At 35.9% G+C, this 15,813-nt stretch overlaps 2 long non-coding RNA genes across 2 annotated transcripts; both read left to right on the forward strand.

The window, feature by feature from the left end:
• Nucleotides 1-5,567: 5,567 nt before the first annotated feature.
• LOC125386782 lies at nucleotides 5,568-6,306 on the forward strand. The gene is made up of 2 exons (XR_007227174.1): nucleotides 5,568-5,799; nucleotides 5,962-6,306. It is a non-coding gene; the product is annotated as an uncharacterized LOC125386782 (long non-coding RNA).
• Nucleotides 6,307-12,931: 6,625 nt separating this feature from the next.
• On the forward strand, nucleotides 12,932-15,446 carry LOC125386794. The gene is made up of 2 exons (XR_007227187.1): nucleotides 12,932-13,598; nucleotides 14,866-15,446. It is a non-coding gene; the product is annotated as an uncharacterized LOC125386794 (long non-coding RNA).
• Nucleotides 15,447-15,813: the final 367 nt, after the last annotated feature.

Here is a 15,813-nt window from a genome sequence, read left to right on the forward strand (position 1 = left end):
GTCTATTTGAAGGACTTCGCTTGACTAAATCTTAAGATCTATAGCGGGTCCTCACGTTAGCTAAACATACACTAGAAAGGCATGCCGACACTCGGCGATCATCTTACCCGGAGAACAAAATCTGCGTGTGGCGGGCCGCGGGATAGAAACTATTGAAGTATTTACTACCACGTGTCGCCACGACTATTTCTTTTAAGGAGAGGTATAGAGTTACTCTGTGCCTTTGTTAGATAAAACGTTCATCCCTTTGACCGCGGCTACGTTCGGCGACTGATTGTCGCCTCGAGCCCAAGCTCATGATCATAAATCTCGAATAGTCGGAGCGGCATTTGTTTAATCTAAGTTACAACGTTACGGTATTCCCGCGAATCCAGGGACGGGTTCCGGTGTTCTTTCATCTCCGACATATAAATATTAGAATATATTAAAATACCAGAATTATAGAATATTAGAATATATGAGAATACCAGAGTTATAAAATATTAGAATACGTTAGAATATTAGAATACACTAAAATATCAGAAATGTAGAATATTAGAATATAGGTTAGACTATACGTTATAATGAAGGCAATTTTTGAGCTTTAGAAAAAAATTCATACATAATTTATCATGTTTAAATGTTACATTTAGTCCCATTTAAAATGATAAGAGTCGCCTGAAGATTCTAGAGATATTTTTACATAAATAAGAGTAGTATTTTTACTTCTAATAACAAATAGGTTGAAGAATAATAGCGTATAAATATTTAAAGAAATATAACTCGTAAATACGAATATGTGTATACATTTAGTAATAAAATTAAATATCGCTAATTGTATACGTATAATAGAATAATTACATAAAATCTTGTCAATATCAACATTAGATACATATAAATATTCTTTTATTATATTAGATTATTCATATAAAAGTTTATATAACCTAACCCCAATCTGGAAAACAATCATGGATTTCAACGACTACTGACAATTGAATATGAACAGAATTATATGCATTCATCATTATTATGTTTGAAACTTATAACCAATTGGGATATGACAGCAAAAAATCATATAACAGAGGTCTTAGGAAAATATGTACTGTTCTTTTTATCTTCATAGAATGTTTGCGTAAAAAATTTCAAGTAAAATTTTGTTACAAAACTGCATGTTACTCTTTGTGTTTTTTAGGCTTTGTGACACATGAACACAACTTTTAAATTCATACAATTGACAATTATTAAGTTTAAGATTGTGTCACTTAAATTTAAAAAATATTAAATAGGATAAATGTTTTAAAATTTATGTAGATATTGTAGCTGCTGTAAGTAGTATACAAGGTATTCCTCCAACTCTGTTCACTTCATTTTTATTGTTTCAAATAATAAGAGAAGAATAAGAATTATTTACAAAAATTTAGGAGGAGGACATACTTTGTTGTAATAGTTTCTTTGTAGGCGAAAAGGTAAGACGCTCTGTAGAATTTGTGTTGTCAAGGCATATAACTTTTATGTCTGACTTCAATAGAATAGGGATTATATTGAAAATAATTCCTCATACATTTGAGTTTGTCGAATTTATTACTTGCATTGTGAAATATTTCTATTATATTTTGCAGTGTTACTGATATACTACCCAACAAAACATCCAAAAATAACAATTGTAAGGTTCGAGCGGGCCAAAAAATTGTGTTTCTGGTATGAAAAATATGTGTGGTTTAGACTTTCACAGTGTCTCAATATCAATATTCTTGTAAGAATAACGCCAACAATCTAACACTGCTGTTTGTAATAGTCACTATTTACTGTTTGCTTGTATCTAAAATATTAAACGTGTACTTATCTAAGCAAAGGTTGTACTAAATTACAAGCCACATTACGATAAAAAATATATGCACACATACAGATCTAAAAAATACTAATAAAATTAATCATTCTGTAAAGAAAGATAGAAGGAATCTTAGTAACACTGAATTTTACAATTAATCTAATGAAGTACTTTTATGTTCATTATTCAACATTTTATGAAATTGGAATATAAGACACTTCACTAAAAAATGAAACTGACATGAAGGTCTTAAAAGGTCTTGAAAGGTCTCTGAAGATCTTTTGTATATGATATCACCATATATATATATATATAAAAGAAAATACATCGTCATCATATTAGATCTGTTTTAGAATCTAAATATATTTTATAACTTACTGTTTTCTGTTATTTAAAGTAATAAGAGATATTTCATATAGACAAAGTTGGTATACATCTTTTATAATATCATTTTGTAAGTTAGATTTAGGATACTCAGTAATTTGTTAAAGTATTTGAAGACCTCTAAATCTTTATTATACATGAAAATTGTAAAATAATATCATTCTTAATAGTTCGCTTAATAATGTTAAAACAGTCTGATAGAAATCATTTGTCGCTATGTCTATTTAATGAGGCTTATCATTTTGTTAGGCCATAAATCTCTTAAATATACTATAAATATTTACACATATTAATAAGTCTGTAAGTAGTAACCAGTCATACGAGGTTCTAAACATGGTTTATTCTAAGTTACATGTACCATTTTATAATCATATAGGAGATATACATTATATTGTATACCTAAACAAATATTTTTTGAGTCGTTTGCTTAAATAAGAGAGAATTTATTTTAGTATAACCAAAGAAAAAAATCTAAATATTTTCAAAATGTATATGATTGACTGTTTTCATAATTACTATTACTAATATTTATTACTAGTAATAGTAGTTAGCAATACTAATATTACCAACTACTACTACTAATACTTTGTGGTCGTAGGCTTTTTGCAGTAATAGCAGCGACAAGGTAAAGTCCTAAGTTTCTATGTTATTCATTTCTGGTGGTTTTAGACAAGTCCACAGTAATTTTGTAAATAGGTGGATGTAAAATGACAAATGATAATATTAATTAAAATCGTTTTACATATTGTTTTTGGAATATACAGTAAAAAATTCATCCAATTGGAAATTTGCTGTACATATAAATATATATATATATATATATAGATACATATCTTTTCTTTCTTTTTTTTCTTTTTTTCTTTTTTTTTTTTTTATTTAATTTGTACTTTACAATTTGTCCAGCTGGATATTTGGTAAATTTTTCTAACCTAACATACATACATATGTATGCAATATCTGTATAGATGTATATTTCAATATTAGAATATGAATGATTTCTTATATGTATAAAATTAAATTATAACTTACAATGTTTATAAAAGGTGACCTTCACGGATATTTAAATTGTCTGTTTTAGAACTTTAAGCGCTACATATGTACATAGAACACGAACGTGAAAACCACTAACTTTCAAATAATCTTTTTATGAGATATGGACGTCACAGCAGAAAGGAAGTTTCATACTATCACAATTATATAATAGAGGTTTATTTAATGGATGGAGTGTTTAAAGTGTTCAATTTGTTAATAGTAATTTTGATGGAAGTGCAGAAATGCTACCTACCTTTCCATTTCGATGATTCTTAGACATGTTCTAAAATTCAAAATTTCGAACAACTGTGAGACTGCAATAAATGTCTATTATAACCATAGATATACAAAGAGTTAGAGTACGCGAGTCATATAGTCTTAAATTATCGTGTAAGTGGATGCGACATAGGAGTAGAAAGAACGCTGCATAAAAGTGTCTTCTGTCCTTGTCTAATCAGGCATGACACTGACAATGTTTGTGTTGGCTATACACTTATATGTTTGCTATACGAATGACCATGCGTTATTAGACAAGGACACAAGAGGCCTTTATGCAGCGTTCTCTTTCGCTTTCGCTTTCGCTTTCTCAGCTCGCTCTCGCACTCTATCCTTATATCTCTATGATTATAATTTACAGCTAAATTAAAAGTGAATATGATCTATGTTTCCGATTTGGTTTAGATTTTTCAATGCCGTTGCCAGAGGGTTGGGTTGCATGAAATAATAACGAATCAATTATTAGAATAGTAGGCGAATGATTAATTAGATAACATTATTCTATGATAATAATATTTTTTATTATTTCACGTAGTGATTCGAGAAGCTAACTCAAACTCAATACATAGATAATATTCATTTTTGATTGAATTACGACAGATATTTCTTACAGCCTCGAGTATGTTGGTCGTGCACGGTATTTTAAGTTCGCTTGATCCCCGTTGATAACAATGGTTAAGATTACTCTATTTACATATTACAGTATAATAAGTATACTGCAGCAACCTGCATTTGGTATGGCAATGCTCGAGTGCCATGCTATGAAACTTCAACTCGTTTATATTTATATTATTTAAAATCTCGTCAACTTTATATTTATTTGTATTAAATTGCAATACATTGTAACAGAAAGTCCTTATAACAGTACATTATAACAGAAAGCTTGTATCTGTACTGATACAAATTGCAGTAAATGTATTAATAGCGTGCGCGTTAATGGAATTATGCGGGATGTTCGGCCACAGGTGTAAAAATATTTAAGGGGTGATTCCTGAAACTAAAATAAAGCCAAAATCAAGGATAAAAAAAATTGCGTTTCGGGCTCTGTTTTTTTAGTTATTCGCAACTAAATATTAGTTTCTTTCTGAATGGACTCTCCACTACTATCTTGTTATATAACATGTTTAGATTTTAGAAATTTGGTAGGAGGGTAAAACAGTTCTGGAAGGGCAGGATCATTTCAACAGCCAAACATAAAGTACAAACATAAAGTTTAATTTAGTAGAGGTTTAGGTTATTCTACTGTAGATATTTTTGAGCCTTTCCGTTTTTAGTTTTTTAAACGTTTTGATTTCTTTTACTTTTAAATATTATTTGTCATTCATTTACGATTTTTCTTACAAAGCGTCGCGCAAGATGGTTTACATCGTCAAATGTCATAATATTCTTTTCTACGATTTGTGCTAGGCAAGCCTATGTGTCGTTCGATTTGAGGATCCCTGTGCGTCTCGCTGTTTAGGCTGACCTACTTTTGTTCAGTTAAGGAGGTTTGCTCGGACACAGAGACATTTCGGCTAAGTTTTAATTGACAATAACTAAAAAACAAAGCTGAAAACGCAATCTTTTTATTCTTGATTTGCATCTTATTTTAGCTTGAAGAATCGCTTAAATTTTTCAATTTTTCTACAGCTGTAGAGTATCGCCCTGTATATGTGTATATATATATATATATGCCCACAGAACCCTGAGAAACAAATAGCGTGGAAGAAATCTGAACACATTTACCATTTATAGAAGACTAAAGAGAAAACACCCCACTGACCTCGCTAAAGAAACAAAATAGTCAAACTCGAAGATAGTATCCCACTGGGGGTAGCCATCCACATATTATTTAGCAATTAAGTTAGAAAAATTTACCAAATTTCCAGCCGGACAAATGCTAAGTACAAATTAAATAATAATAATAATAATAATAAAACTTACCATTGGGAAGCTGAAGGTACTTGTTTAGTTTAGAAATTTAGCTGTGTCTGGCAATAAAAACGAACTGATCGCACGCTCGATGGCCGCTGACCATTGATATTGAGCCGATCGGAGGATGCTCGATCTTCGATTCCATCAGCGATTAGCACGAGCTGTAATTGGAAAATAATATCATTTAGGATTCAATAAAATCGTCGAAAGTATTAGTAGAGTACATTGGTAGACAGAAAGTAAGACAGAAATATTTTGGCAATTGTTTGAAATGCTCAAAGTTTTCGCCGACTAGTGGTAAAATCGAAGGATATTTGCGTAGTTGAGAAAAGGTAACGTACCTTTTCAAACGGTTATGCCCATGCCAGTCGACAAAGACATAAAAGGTTGGTGTTTACCAATATGAGTTTTCATGACGAAATATTTTAGAACTTAAAGTAGACCCAGACGAGTAATTAGCAATCGAGGCTTTTGTTTTCTCGACTGGGCCATTCAAAGAATTCCTAACTAATAATGCGGTCGAACATGTTACATTCGGTACTCCACAGGCAAACGGAACACCGATGCTGGCAAAATTGTCGGAAACACCCGGGAAATGGCAGTTTTGAGTCTAGAGTCCAGTCGAATTCGCCTAGAACAATACAGTTTGCAGGTCAACGGGAGAAAGTCTTTCGCAATTGTTGTTTGAAATAAATCAGCTTGGCTTCATTAAGCGACAGGAATAAGTGACAAGCCTGAGCAAGAAAATGAACGCGTCTACGACAGAAAACATAAAAATGCGACAGGGTATCAAAATCGACGATACGTGATGATCGGATACGTGATTCGGACGTCGCACCGGGAGTAGATAAGGAATTGGTACCGAAATTTGAAAGCCCCTACGTTATTAAAAAGATTTTAGAGAAAAATAGATATGTTGTTACAGATATAGGTGGGTTTTAATTAACACGTATGCCCTTTACAGGAATAGTAAGAGTCGATCAGATGAAATTTTGCATTTCAGAGGATAATTAACAATTAATAATTCGATTATTTATAAAGCACACCTTCTGTCATTTTACTTTTGTATTTGCGTGATTACCTCGAAAATGAAGATAAATTCGCCGGTGATATTTTCGATATGTGTGTATACCCATGCGATATACATAGGTTAAGAATATATTTTTGTAATATTTATCGGAAATCCGTGTCTACGTATGCATCGCATTATTTTAGATTTATTGTTACATCAGTTTTGGTTTGATTTTGCCGTCGGAATATCTTGCATTTCATTTGACTACATCGTACTGACAAGCTCTGTTTGGATTCGTTCTGTAGTTGGTATTTCTTTCGTTTATGCTAATGAGAAGTCGTAAATTCGTGACTATTATCAAGGTCGTCACTATTGTCAGGAATGGCTGTAGACGGTTATTTTACGACTTTCTCAATTGGCCTCTTTGGAAACTTAGAGACAGTTCAGACCATCACGAGCTCTGAAACAGTTAAGCATCCCTAAATATGCCCTGACCGTTTTTCCATCGTATTGTGTGCTAAACGCTTCAGTTGAAATCCAGGCATCTTTGTAAAGTTTTAACCCTTCTCCTTACACTTTGTACTCATCTTAACAATAAAGGTTATCTTTATATATGTATTTAGGATATGTCTATATATTGTAGTATCTTTAATTTTGCGCCACCTTCGAAAAGGTTGCGGTATATATAATATGCTGTTTAGTAAGTGAATGAGTAATCCTAACTATTGCCATACGTGCGTATAAATAAAATATAAATATGGTTGAAATTATTTAATCCTTGTAACATTCCTTATTTGTATAAATACAAAGAAAATTATTTGTCACTTTGCAATGCATTTCAAAATTGATAATATTTCTCTGGAAAAGATTTTTCATCTTATTCTACATTTTTTAGTGTAGCAACCAATAATACAGGGTGAACGTAAAATGGTTTTCATTGTTATTGATAAGGCGGTAATTTCTTTCTATCTATTTATTACTGTTGTTTCGTTTCTTTATACTTATTAATGAATAAACAATTGTGTGGGCTATCCAGTGCTGTATGCGAATAAGGAGTAAACCAGCTATACTGCGCCAGCAGTATTATACTTTGAACAGTGACAGAGAAGGATATTTCTATAACTTAATAGTGCGTCAGACATCACGTCGCGGCGAACAGATATCCGTCGAAAATGAATAATTCGCAGAAGATCGTATCCTGTGACGATTTATGCCGACTAAAGAATATACAATGACCAATTAGATTTATATGTCGGGTTATCGTTAGAAATTTTAGGCGTGAAATAATTAATAAGTATAGCAAAAGCTATTGACAATGTTTCTGGGCTCAATAACGAATCCACGGTCAACGGGTAAACTCTTTGTACAATGGAATACATTTTGTAGCACGCAGACACGTTAACTCAGACGCTGGGTTACTTTCAGACTGACAGCCAAGACGATGACAGTAAACTCTCCAAGGTGATTGCAAAATAAAAGACAGATACAGTCACATATGTCAAATACATATCGATCGGGAATATCAACAAATTCCCAAGCGCCGTAACTAGGCAGTCCCGCGTAAACCAGCATTGCTCCTGATCGAGACTTGATTGCTTATACAGCGTGTCCCTCAACATCGGTACCTCCTCTGTAAGACATTTCGTTCATCCCGTGACCGTGGCTACGTTCGGCGACCAGTTACGTCACCTCGAGCCCAAGTATTGGGGATCTTCCTAAAGAAAGGCCCGATGTCCCTACATCTCCGACATATATAAAGATTGACGTTACTGTCGTTGAAATATTTGGGATAATTTTGTATCTGTCTGTTTCCCCTTGCCTATTGAGAAAGGCACTGCTATAACCGCGTGACAGGACAAAAGTTTGAACAGGAGGAACGAAAGTGACGTCATAAAAGATAGTTGATTGTTGATGAGATCTCAATGGTATCTTACGAGAATTTGCGAATAATTCATTTAAGACTGCAAGAATTCAAGATATATAAAAAAATATTTGGTGACAGAAATGTATTTCTCTTCGATGACATCTCTTTCATGCAATTATTCCCAGCAAAAGAACATTGTTGTATTGTATAAAAACAGTGGTGTGCTGTAAAGATTAATTTATAGTACCAAGTTTCATTCTGCGAACTCATCATTAATATGAGGTAAAAGGATGATACAGAGTTTATCGACCTATTAGATAATTTACAGTTTGGCGAAATAACAACTTCTGAGTTTGAAATACTATGAGTGCGAAGGAGTGATATATAGCAGTAAGAATATTCCAGATAGTAAGATTCGTAGACGAATATAACACAAAAATGATTGATGAATTAGCGAAATTACGTCGTGTGTACGTTATTCATTGAGTAGGCGAGAGTCGGGAAGCAGCTACATGCGAGAAAAAAACTTCCGAAAATATTATTCATGCAGATGTAAATAATCATGGATAACTGTTGCATGCAATAACATTAGCCGAGGGATCACGAGTTATGTTGCGACGAAACATACCAATTTCCGTTGGTTCGATAAACGACGCAATGGGAATGGCAAAGAAATTTATTTGTCAGTACTTCGAAGAGGTCAGCTGAAAGTGAGAGAATTGGAAGCAGATTCAAATATGCTGACGGCTACATTCCCATATCTCCAGTAATAGCAATGTTTCAACTGACGAAACGTTTCGGAGATGTTGAATAAAGAATGTCATCGCTTGTGCTAAGCTGGACAGTAGCGGTACACAGATTACAAATGGCTATAATAGATAGGACCGTAATTGATCTTGGCAAAGAGAATTTTGCAAAAGTGCAAATCTATGCCGCTTCTAGTCGTGTGGAAAGTTTAGGCAGCTTGGACATATCTGAATCTGAATAGCATCGAATGAAATTTTTATCAAACCATGTGACGAAAGAGCACTTGCAGCGACCAGTTTCCATGGAGAAACGCTCAGACACAAAGAAATGAAATTGGCGAATAATAACATATCATTCGCAATAACAATAGTTAAGAATGGAAAAGTAGGAAATTTGCAAGCTATCTCTACAAGACGTATAAGATTACGTCACAATAGCTTAATTCAATCCAAAGTAATCAATAAACCTTTAGAATTCTATCTTGCTTTTGGCATCAAATGTGAACAAATGGTTATTTATAACAGTGTCCTCTGCGGGAACCAATGCGGCTTCGCAAATCGTGCCCAAAGACGAGCAGGTTATTATCCCCTAACTGTGAGAGGGCGATTGCGAAAACCGGTAGGCGTTTTCAGCTACTGAAGATACCGTAACCCGTTGCGATTCTTTCAACCGCAGCAGGGTCGAAGGTTACAACAGCGAATAGTTGTTTGTAGATATTTGCTATTATTAATTATTATATCAGGAAATCAGAATTTATATTTCGAACGAATATATATTTCAAATCGAATTTATATTTTCAAAATAACGCCCTTGTAAGTTGGTAATAAGTTGAACGCCCTTCGCCGACAAGAGGTCGGATTGATAGCTCGTCTACGCACTACCTCAAATTATCTTGCAGCCGCCTCATTCTCGCTTTTGGTTCGTTTCTTAGAACTCGCGACAGAATTTGTTTGTACAACTCTACAATTCGCGCGATGCTCGGTGCATCCTACAAAAACTTCATCGCAACCGTCCGTCTCGTTTCCACCCGACGCTATTGCGGTTATGTTTGTCGCAACCGATTTATCTAACGAAATTTTGTTCATTACGACGGTGTCCTTGAGACAAGCACTCGTGGGAACTACAACTGCCTGCTTGTGTTACACGTTCTCGACACGAGATAGATCTACCTCACGCGCTCCTGTCTCTATGTATACTTTAAGGACCTCTGGAAACCCATCGGAATTCTCGTTTTTTATTCTACTAATGGAGATATCTCCCCTCTTCATGTTTATCTCGACGGTATCCAGGAAGTCTGTACCTATCAACAACGAGTGTTGCATCGCAGTGTTCGAAACTACGTGCATCGTTATATGATACAATTCACCGTCTATAATAATATCCGTCGGAAATTTCCCGAGCGTAAAATTTCTTTTAGACCCGATACTGTGAAATTCAATAATGTCTCGACTTAATTTGGGCGCTCCGATTCTTACATACTGATTATACCGCATCAAGGTTAACTCGCTACCGGTGTCTACCAGCGCGCTCAGTTCGAAATTTCCGATCTTCACGTCTTTACCACGCTTCGTCGGTAACAATCGAAACACACTACCAACCTCTTTAATGGACTCGCTCAGATTGTCGCACCTCGATGCAATGTATCCGTATTATCTACACTTGAAACATTTAGGTCCCCTCGACTTGTTCGGACACTCTGCACACACGTGTTCTTCATCACCGCAATTATAACACCTATTATACTTCGCTACATCTTCCGACTGCTTGTATCTTCCATTGTCCTTAGCTCTCACCGGTCTCATAGTTGACTCTGCTATACGGGATTTTTGTTCCTCATAGATGATAAGATTTTCTTTTAGCTCTTTTATTGATTTAGCCCCGTACAATATTGTTTTATTGACTTCTTTGTCTCTTATTCCATCTATGATGTACCTTATCTTTGCTGCTTCTTCCATATTCATTTGACTGGCTATACCAAGCATTCGGTACATGTACGCTGTACATCCTTCGTCGTCTCTTTCTCTTTTTTTTTTTTCTTGTTTCCTGCAGTTTGCGGTGTATTTGCCAAGTGCTGAATTTTTTCGAAAACTCTCTTATCAGACCTTCTTTTAACTCGCGCCAAGTTCTAGCATGGCACTTATAATTCACAAATATGTTTGCCGATCCGTTCATCAACTTTTTTGCATAAATTACCTTTTGTTCTTTTCCACCTACATATGCTTGCAGTTTCTTCGAACGCCTCGAACCATTGATTAATATTTTCGTTGTTTTCGCCTGTAAAAACTTCTAAGGCGTCTTGGACATCCTGAAAACTTACTGTTGTATACCTACGTGCTTTCCAACAGAATTTGTCAGGTTTTTGATATACACCTCGCGTGTTCCTTTTGCTTTCTCTTTCGTCTTCTTCGTCGTCTTCAGTTTCGTTTTCGTCGCCGCTCTCTTCTTCCGACGACGTATTCTCTTCTTCCATCGCCGCTTGTAGTCTCACATGTAGTTCAGCTTTTCTTCCTCTCGTCTCTAGCCCCATACTAGCAAGACGTTCTCTTAATTGTTTGTCCTAAGCTTCTCGAGATCTTCGTCTTCGTCTCGATCACGCTTAGTTTTTGGTATTGCCCCTGAACCTTGCTTCTCCGTGGTCTTTTTACCGTTTGCTGGCTCTTTAGTACTTGGTTGTCCAGTACTATATGCTCGACTTAGCCTGGCAACCAACACTGTCCTTGCACCAGATATTGGTAGATTTAACTGTGCAAGCTTGTTTCTTAATTCTTCCAGCGTTGGATTTTCCTCACTTGAAAACTGTTCTTCTTCACAATTTGCCATTTTCAACTCTTTTCTTTTCAGCACGAGTAGTTCCGTAAAACGTGTCGTTCTCGGTCTGATTTCAATCCCGGACGAGCCCCCAAAATGTAGTATCGGAAAGGATAGGATTAGGATAATTTAGATTTGTAAAATTCTCCTAATGCTATTTATTTAAGATAAATAAAATAACACAGGTTTATTTTACAGAGAACGATAAATGTTCAACTTGAACTGAACGCAAAAATCTTATTCTACTCAAATCACTCTCGCAACTCTATAACTCTAACAACCCAATCTCACAACAACGCTAGCAACTCAGGCAACTCCGCTGACTCTTTCAACTATACAAATCTACTCCTCCGCATCTCGACTAACTCTGACCTCTCGATAAAACGATCTCACTTCTCGATCAACGTTATTTTGTCCTTTTCCTAATCCGGTCCTGTTTTCGTGCCGCAAGGACTAGGTGACTTTAGTCAATAGGTTTTTCTCTTATGTAAACCAACAGCCGAAGGTCAGACGACAATGTTTTGGTTTGTTTCTAACCAGGTTTTTTCCTCGCGATACTACAATACACATGTATATATATATATATATCCATATACAGGGTGGTTGGTAACTGGTGGTAAAAGCGGAGAGGGAGTGATTCTACGCGAAGAAAGAAGTCGAAAATATAGAATAAAAATTTTTCGTTTGAGGCTTTGTTTTCGAGAAAATCGACTTTGAAAGTGTTCATAGAAATTTAATTAGAAGAGCAGAAGTATGTGTTCGGCAGAATGGGCAACATTTTCAGCAATTTTTGTAGTAATAAACTTTATGATTACTTCATATTATTTCATTATGTATTCCTAATTTTCCGTTACGGCAGAAACAAACTTAAACTGCAATAATATCCATCGAGACAACGATCTACAGGGAGATCCGTTATAACGAGACGTGATAAAGTGCACGCGTACCGAGCGAACATTCAAAGTCGATTTTCTCGAAAACAAAGCCTCAAACGAAAAATTGTTATTCTATATTTTCGACTTCTTTTTTCGCGTAGAATCACCCCCTTTCCGCTTGTACCACCATCCTGCAGTTACCAACCACCCTGTATATAATATATTGTCTATCGCATTACGAGAGTATGTGGTTATTGATAGTGGCTCTTAATATTTATTGCGTAACTGCAGAATCTGATGGACCGTAATTGCTCCGGAACATAATTGTGACTAACTTCTTAATGACTGACTGTTGTTGTAGGCGACAACTCCTATTTATAATAAAACTACCATGGGATAATTGCCTCGTGACGGTTTATTCCCACGAGAACGCGTAGTTTCGGCACGTAGTGATCTCTGCGGACGCTACAGTCTTCGCTTCTGCTGATTTCCTTCCCAAGTGTGTTACGGTTTCATCCACCTGCTGATACGATCTCCCAACGAGCGTTGCAGTTTTACGTTTTGCTGATAATGAGTCGAACTCTTCTCGGCACGTGGTTATCTCTGCTCGCGGTGATACTCGACCCTTTGGCGCGTCGCAGCTGCTTCCCTCTGCTGACTTTACCTGAGAACATCATCGTCCCTCAGCTCCCATTCGCTGCTTACTGCACTGTGTACTGTGGTGGGGAGAGCGCGCGCAAGGCAGAGCGCATCAGCGGACGTCTCAATGTTACGCCAACTCTGAACCGCGCAACACCTATCCCTACGTAGTCTTCGATACAACGAAGTATCTCTACGAAATTTCTTGAAGTGTTTAACGATTCGTAACGAGTATTTTACGTGAGTTTCTTTAACATTTTATTGAAAACGACGCAATGTGGATTTTACTGATCGCGGTGTGCGCGTTTCGTGAATTCCGGTTATTTTTCTTATCGCTTTATTAATCCTATCTTATCCATGGTGGCATATTGTGAAATTTATTGATCGCAGCGCGCATTGTAATGTAAAGTGCAATCTTATGGGGATATACGTTGAAACCTGTTGCTTTTCCGCTCGAATAAGGGATATCCTGTCAACTAAGCACTCTTTTTACTCTGTTTCGATGCCGAATGCATCGCATGGATGTTTTGCACGAAGTGCGCACATATCTGTAAAATGCAATTTCTTGGAGAATTTCGTTGAAATCTTCTTGTCGCGTCTCGCGCTCAACACGAGCCGTAACTTGAGACAGAGTAAGAATTCGTCATAACTCGCGAATGATGCGAGACACTACTCTGGGGATAATAGAATTAGGCAAAGAACGTTTAGGGGAATAAAGACGCAAAACGTTCTGATATCTTCACTTTTTACAATATTAATCTACAACCAAAATTCAAATAATATGATGGGGGAAATTCGCGAACTGCCAACGTCCGAACACCGTATAATAATTACAAACGGGAATTATAGAAACCTGTCAATTACAACACGCTCAGATACTTTTACTATGTATTAATTTGCCAATCAAAATTAAAAAGATACTATCAGGAAAACTCGCGAACCGGCAACGCGTGGGCACCGATTATAATAATGAACGGAAACTGCAAACGCCTGTCAATTACAATGTAACGTATTAATCTAGAACTGAAGTTGAAACAATAAGTAACGATCGTGTAAAAAAACTGATCGCAGCTTACGGAACTTGCACATGTTACATGGAATAGGGAGATGGGAAAGCAACAAGTACGTGAAACTAATTGAATCTCGTGAAATACGCGTGCCATAAGCAGTTAATTACGTAACATGCCACTTTGGATAAATAGGAGTAATAGAACAACGAGCCTGTGAAAGACCAACGAGAAGTCGCGAAATGTGCGCGCCGAGATCAATCAACTATAAAACATGCCACTTTGAGTTAGGGAGAAACGATAAGACAACGAATATGAAAACCCCAATTGAAACTCAGGAAGTGTGCGCGCTGCAATCAGTAAATTCCACAATATGTCACCATAAATAAATTGTAAGTAGTTCATAATCGCAATAGACAATGACGGATCGACAAACGGGCAAACTAAGGACAACGAATACACGAACGTGCAAATAATACGAAATTTTTCTATCTTTACAGAATGTGCATCAACCTTTGCAACAGAGAACAAGTACAAGCAAATTATGGTGTTTTGAATATGATAATTCCAAGACAACTGACACGCCATGTTGACCTACCTAGATATTATTGTTTGATACGAGTCGCACCTGCCTACCGCACCAACGACTATTCACTTTGTGGATTTTGCTACAGAAATTTACTTATGATGGAAGCGGACGTACGGATGTACGAAGAAGCAAATTATCATAGCATTTGCGGAGTCTCAGGCCGCGCACGTGTCCTTCGTTGCGACTCATGCGAAAAACGAATAGGACGGCTAATACCCGCAGACGAGTGTCGGCTGTGCGCCGAGCAGTTGCCTATACTGACTACAAATCAGATAAATTCGTTAGCTCAGGGGAAATTAGTACGCATTGATTATCATCCGTGATAACAATTTTTTTGCTGTCACATAATCGGAACTATGTACGGAACTGTTGCGATTCTTTCAACCGCACGCGGATCAAAGGTTACAGCAGCGAATGATCGTTTATAATATTTTCTTCTTATTATATTATTAATATTCTTGTTATTATAAATAAACTATATTATTAATATTCGTTCTTGTTATAATTATTTAATTCCACAAATTAACGTATATGGAAGCAAGAATGTATGTTTCAAACCAACTGATTACTTACGTCGGTGTTGTCTGCTGAAACCAACCTGGCTTCGCATATCATGCCCAAGGACGAGCAAGTGATTTCCTGCTAATAGTGAGAGGAGAAATGCGAAAACCCGTAAGTGTCGTCTGCTATTGATGGCACCGTAACTCGTTGTGATTCTTTCAACCGTAGCAGAGTCAAAGGTTACAAGAGCGAACGATTGTTTATGGATACAGAAATAATATAGCCTTTATAACTATATATAACAGCTACAACAAATAGTTTTTTGATATCCTATTTTATCTAAAAAATATTTTGTTAT

Source organism: Bombus terrestris, chromosome 17, assembly GCF_910591885.1.
Source record: "Bombus terrestris chromosome 17, iyBomTerr1.2, whole genome shotgun sequence".
Lineage (NCBI taxonomy): Eukaryota > Metazoa > Arthropoda > Insecta > Hymenoptera > Apidae > Bombus > Bombus terrestris.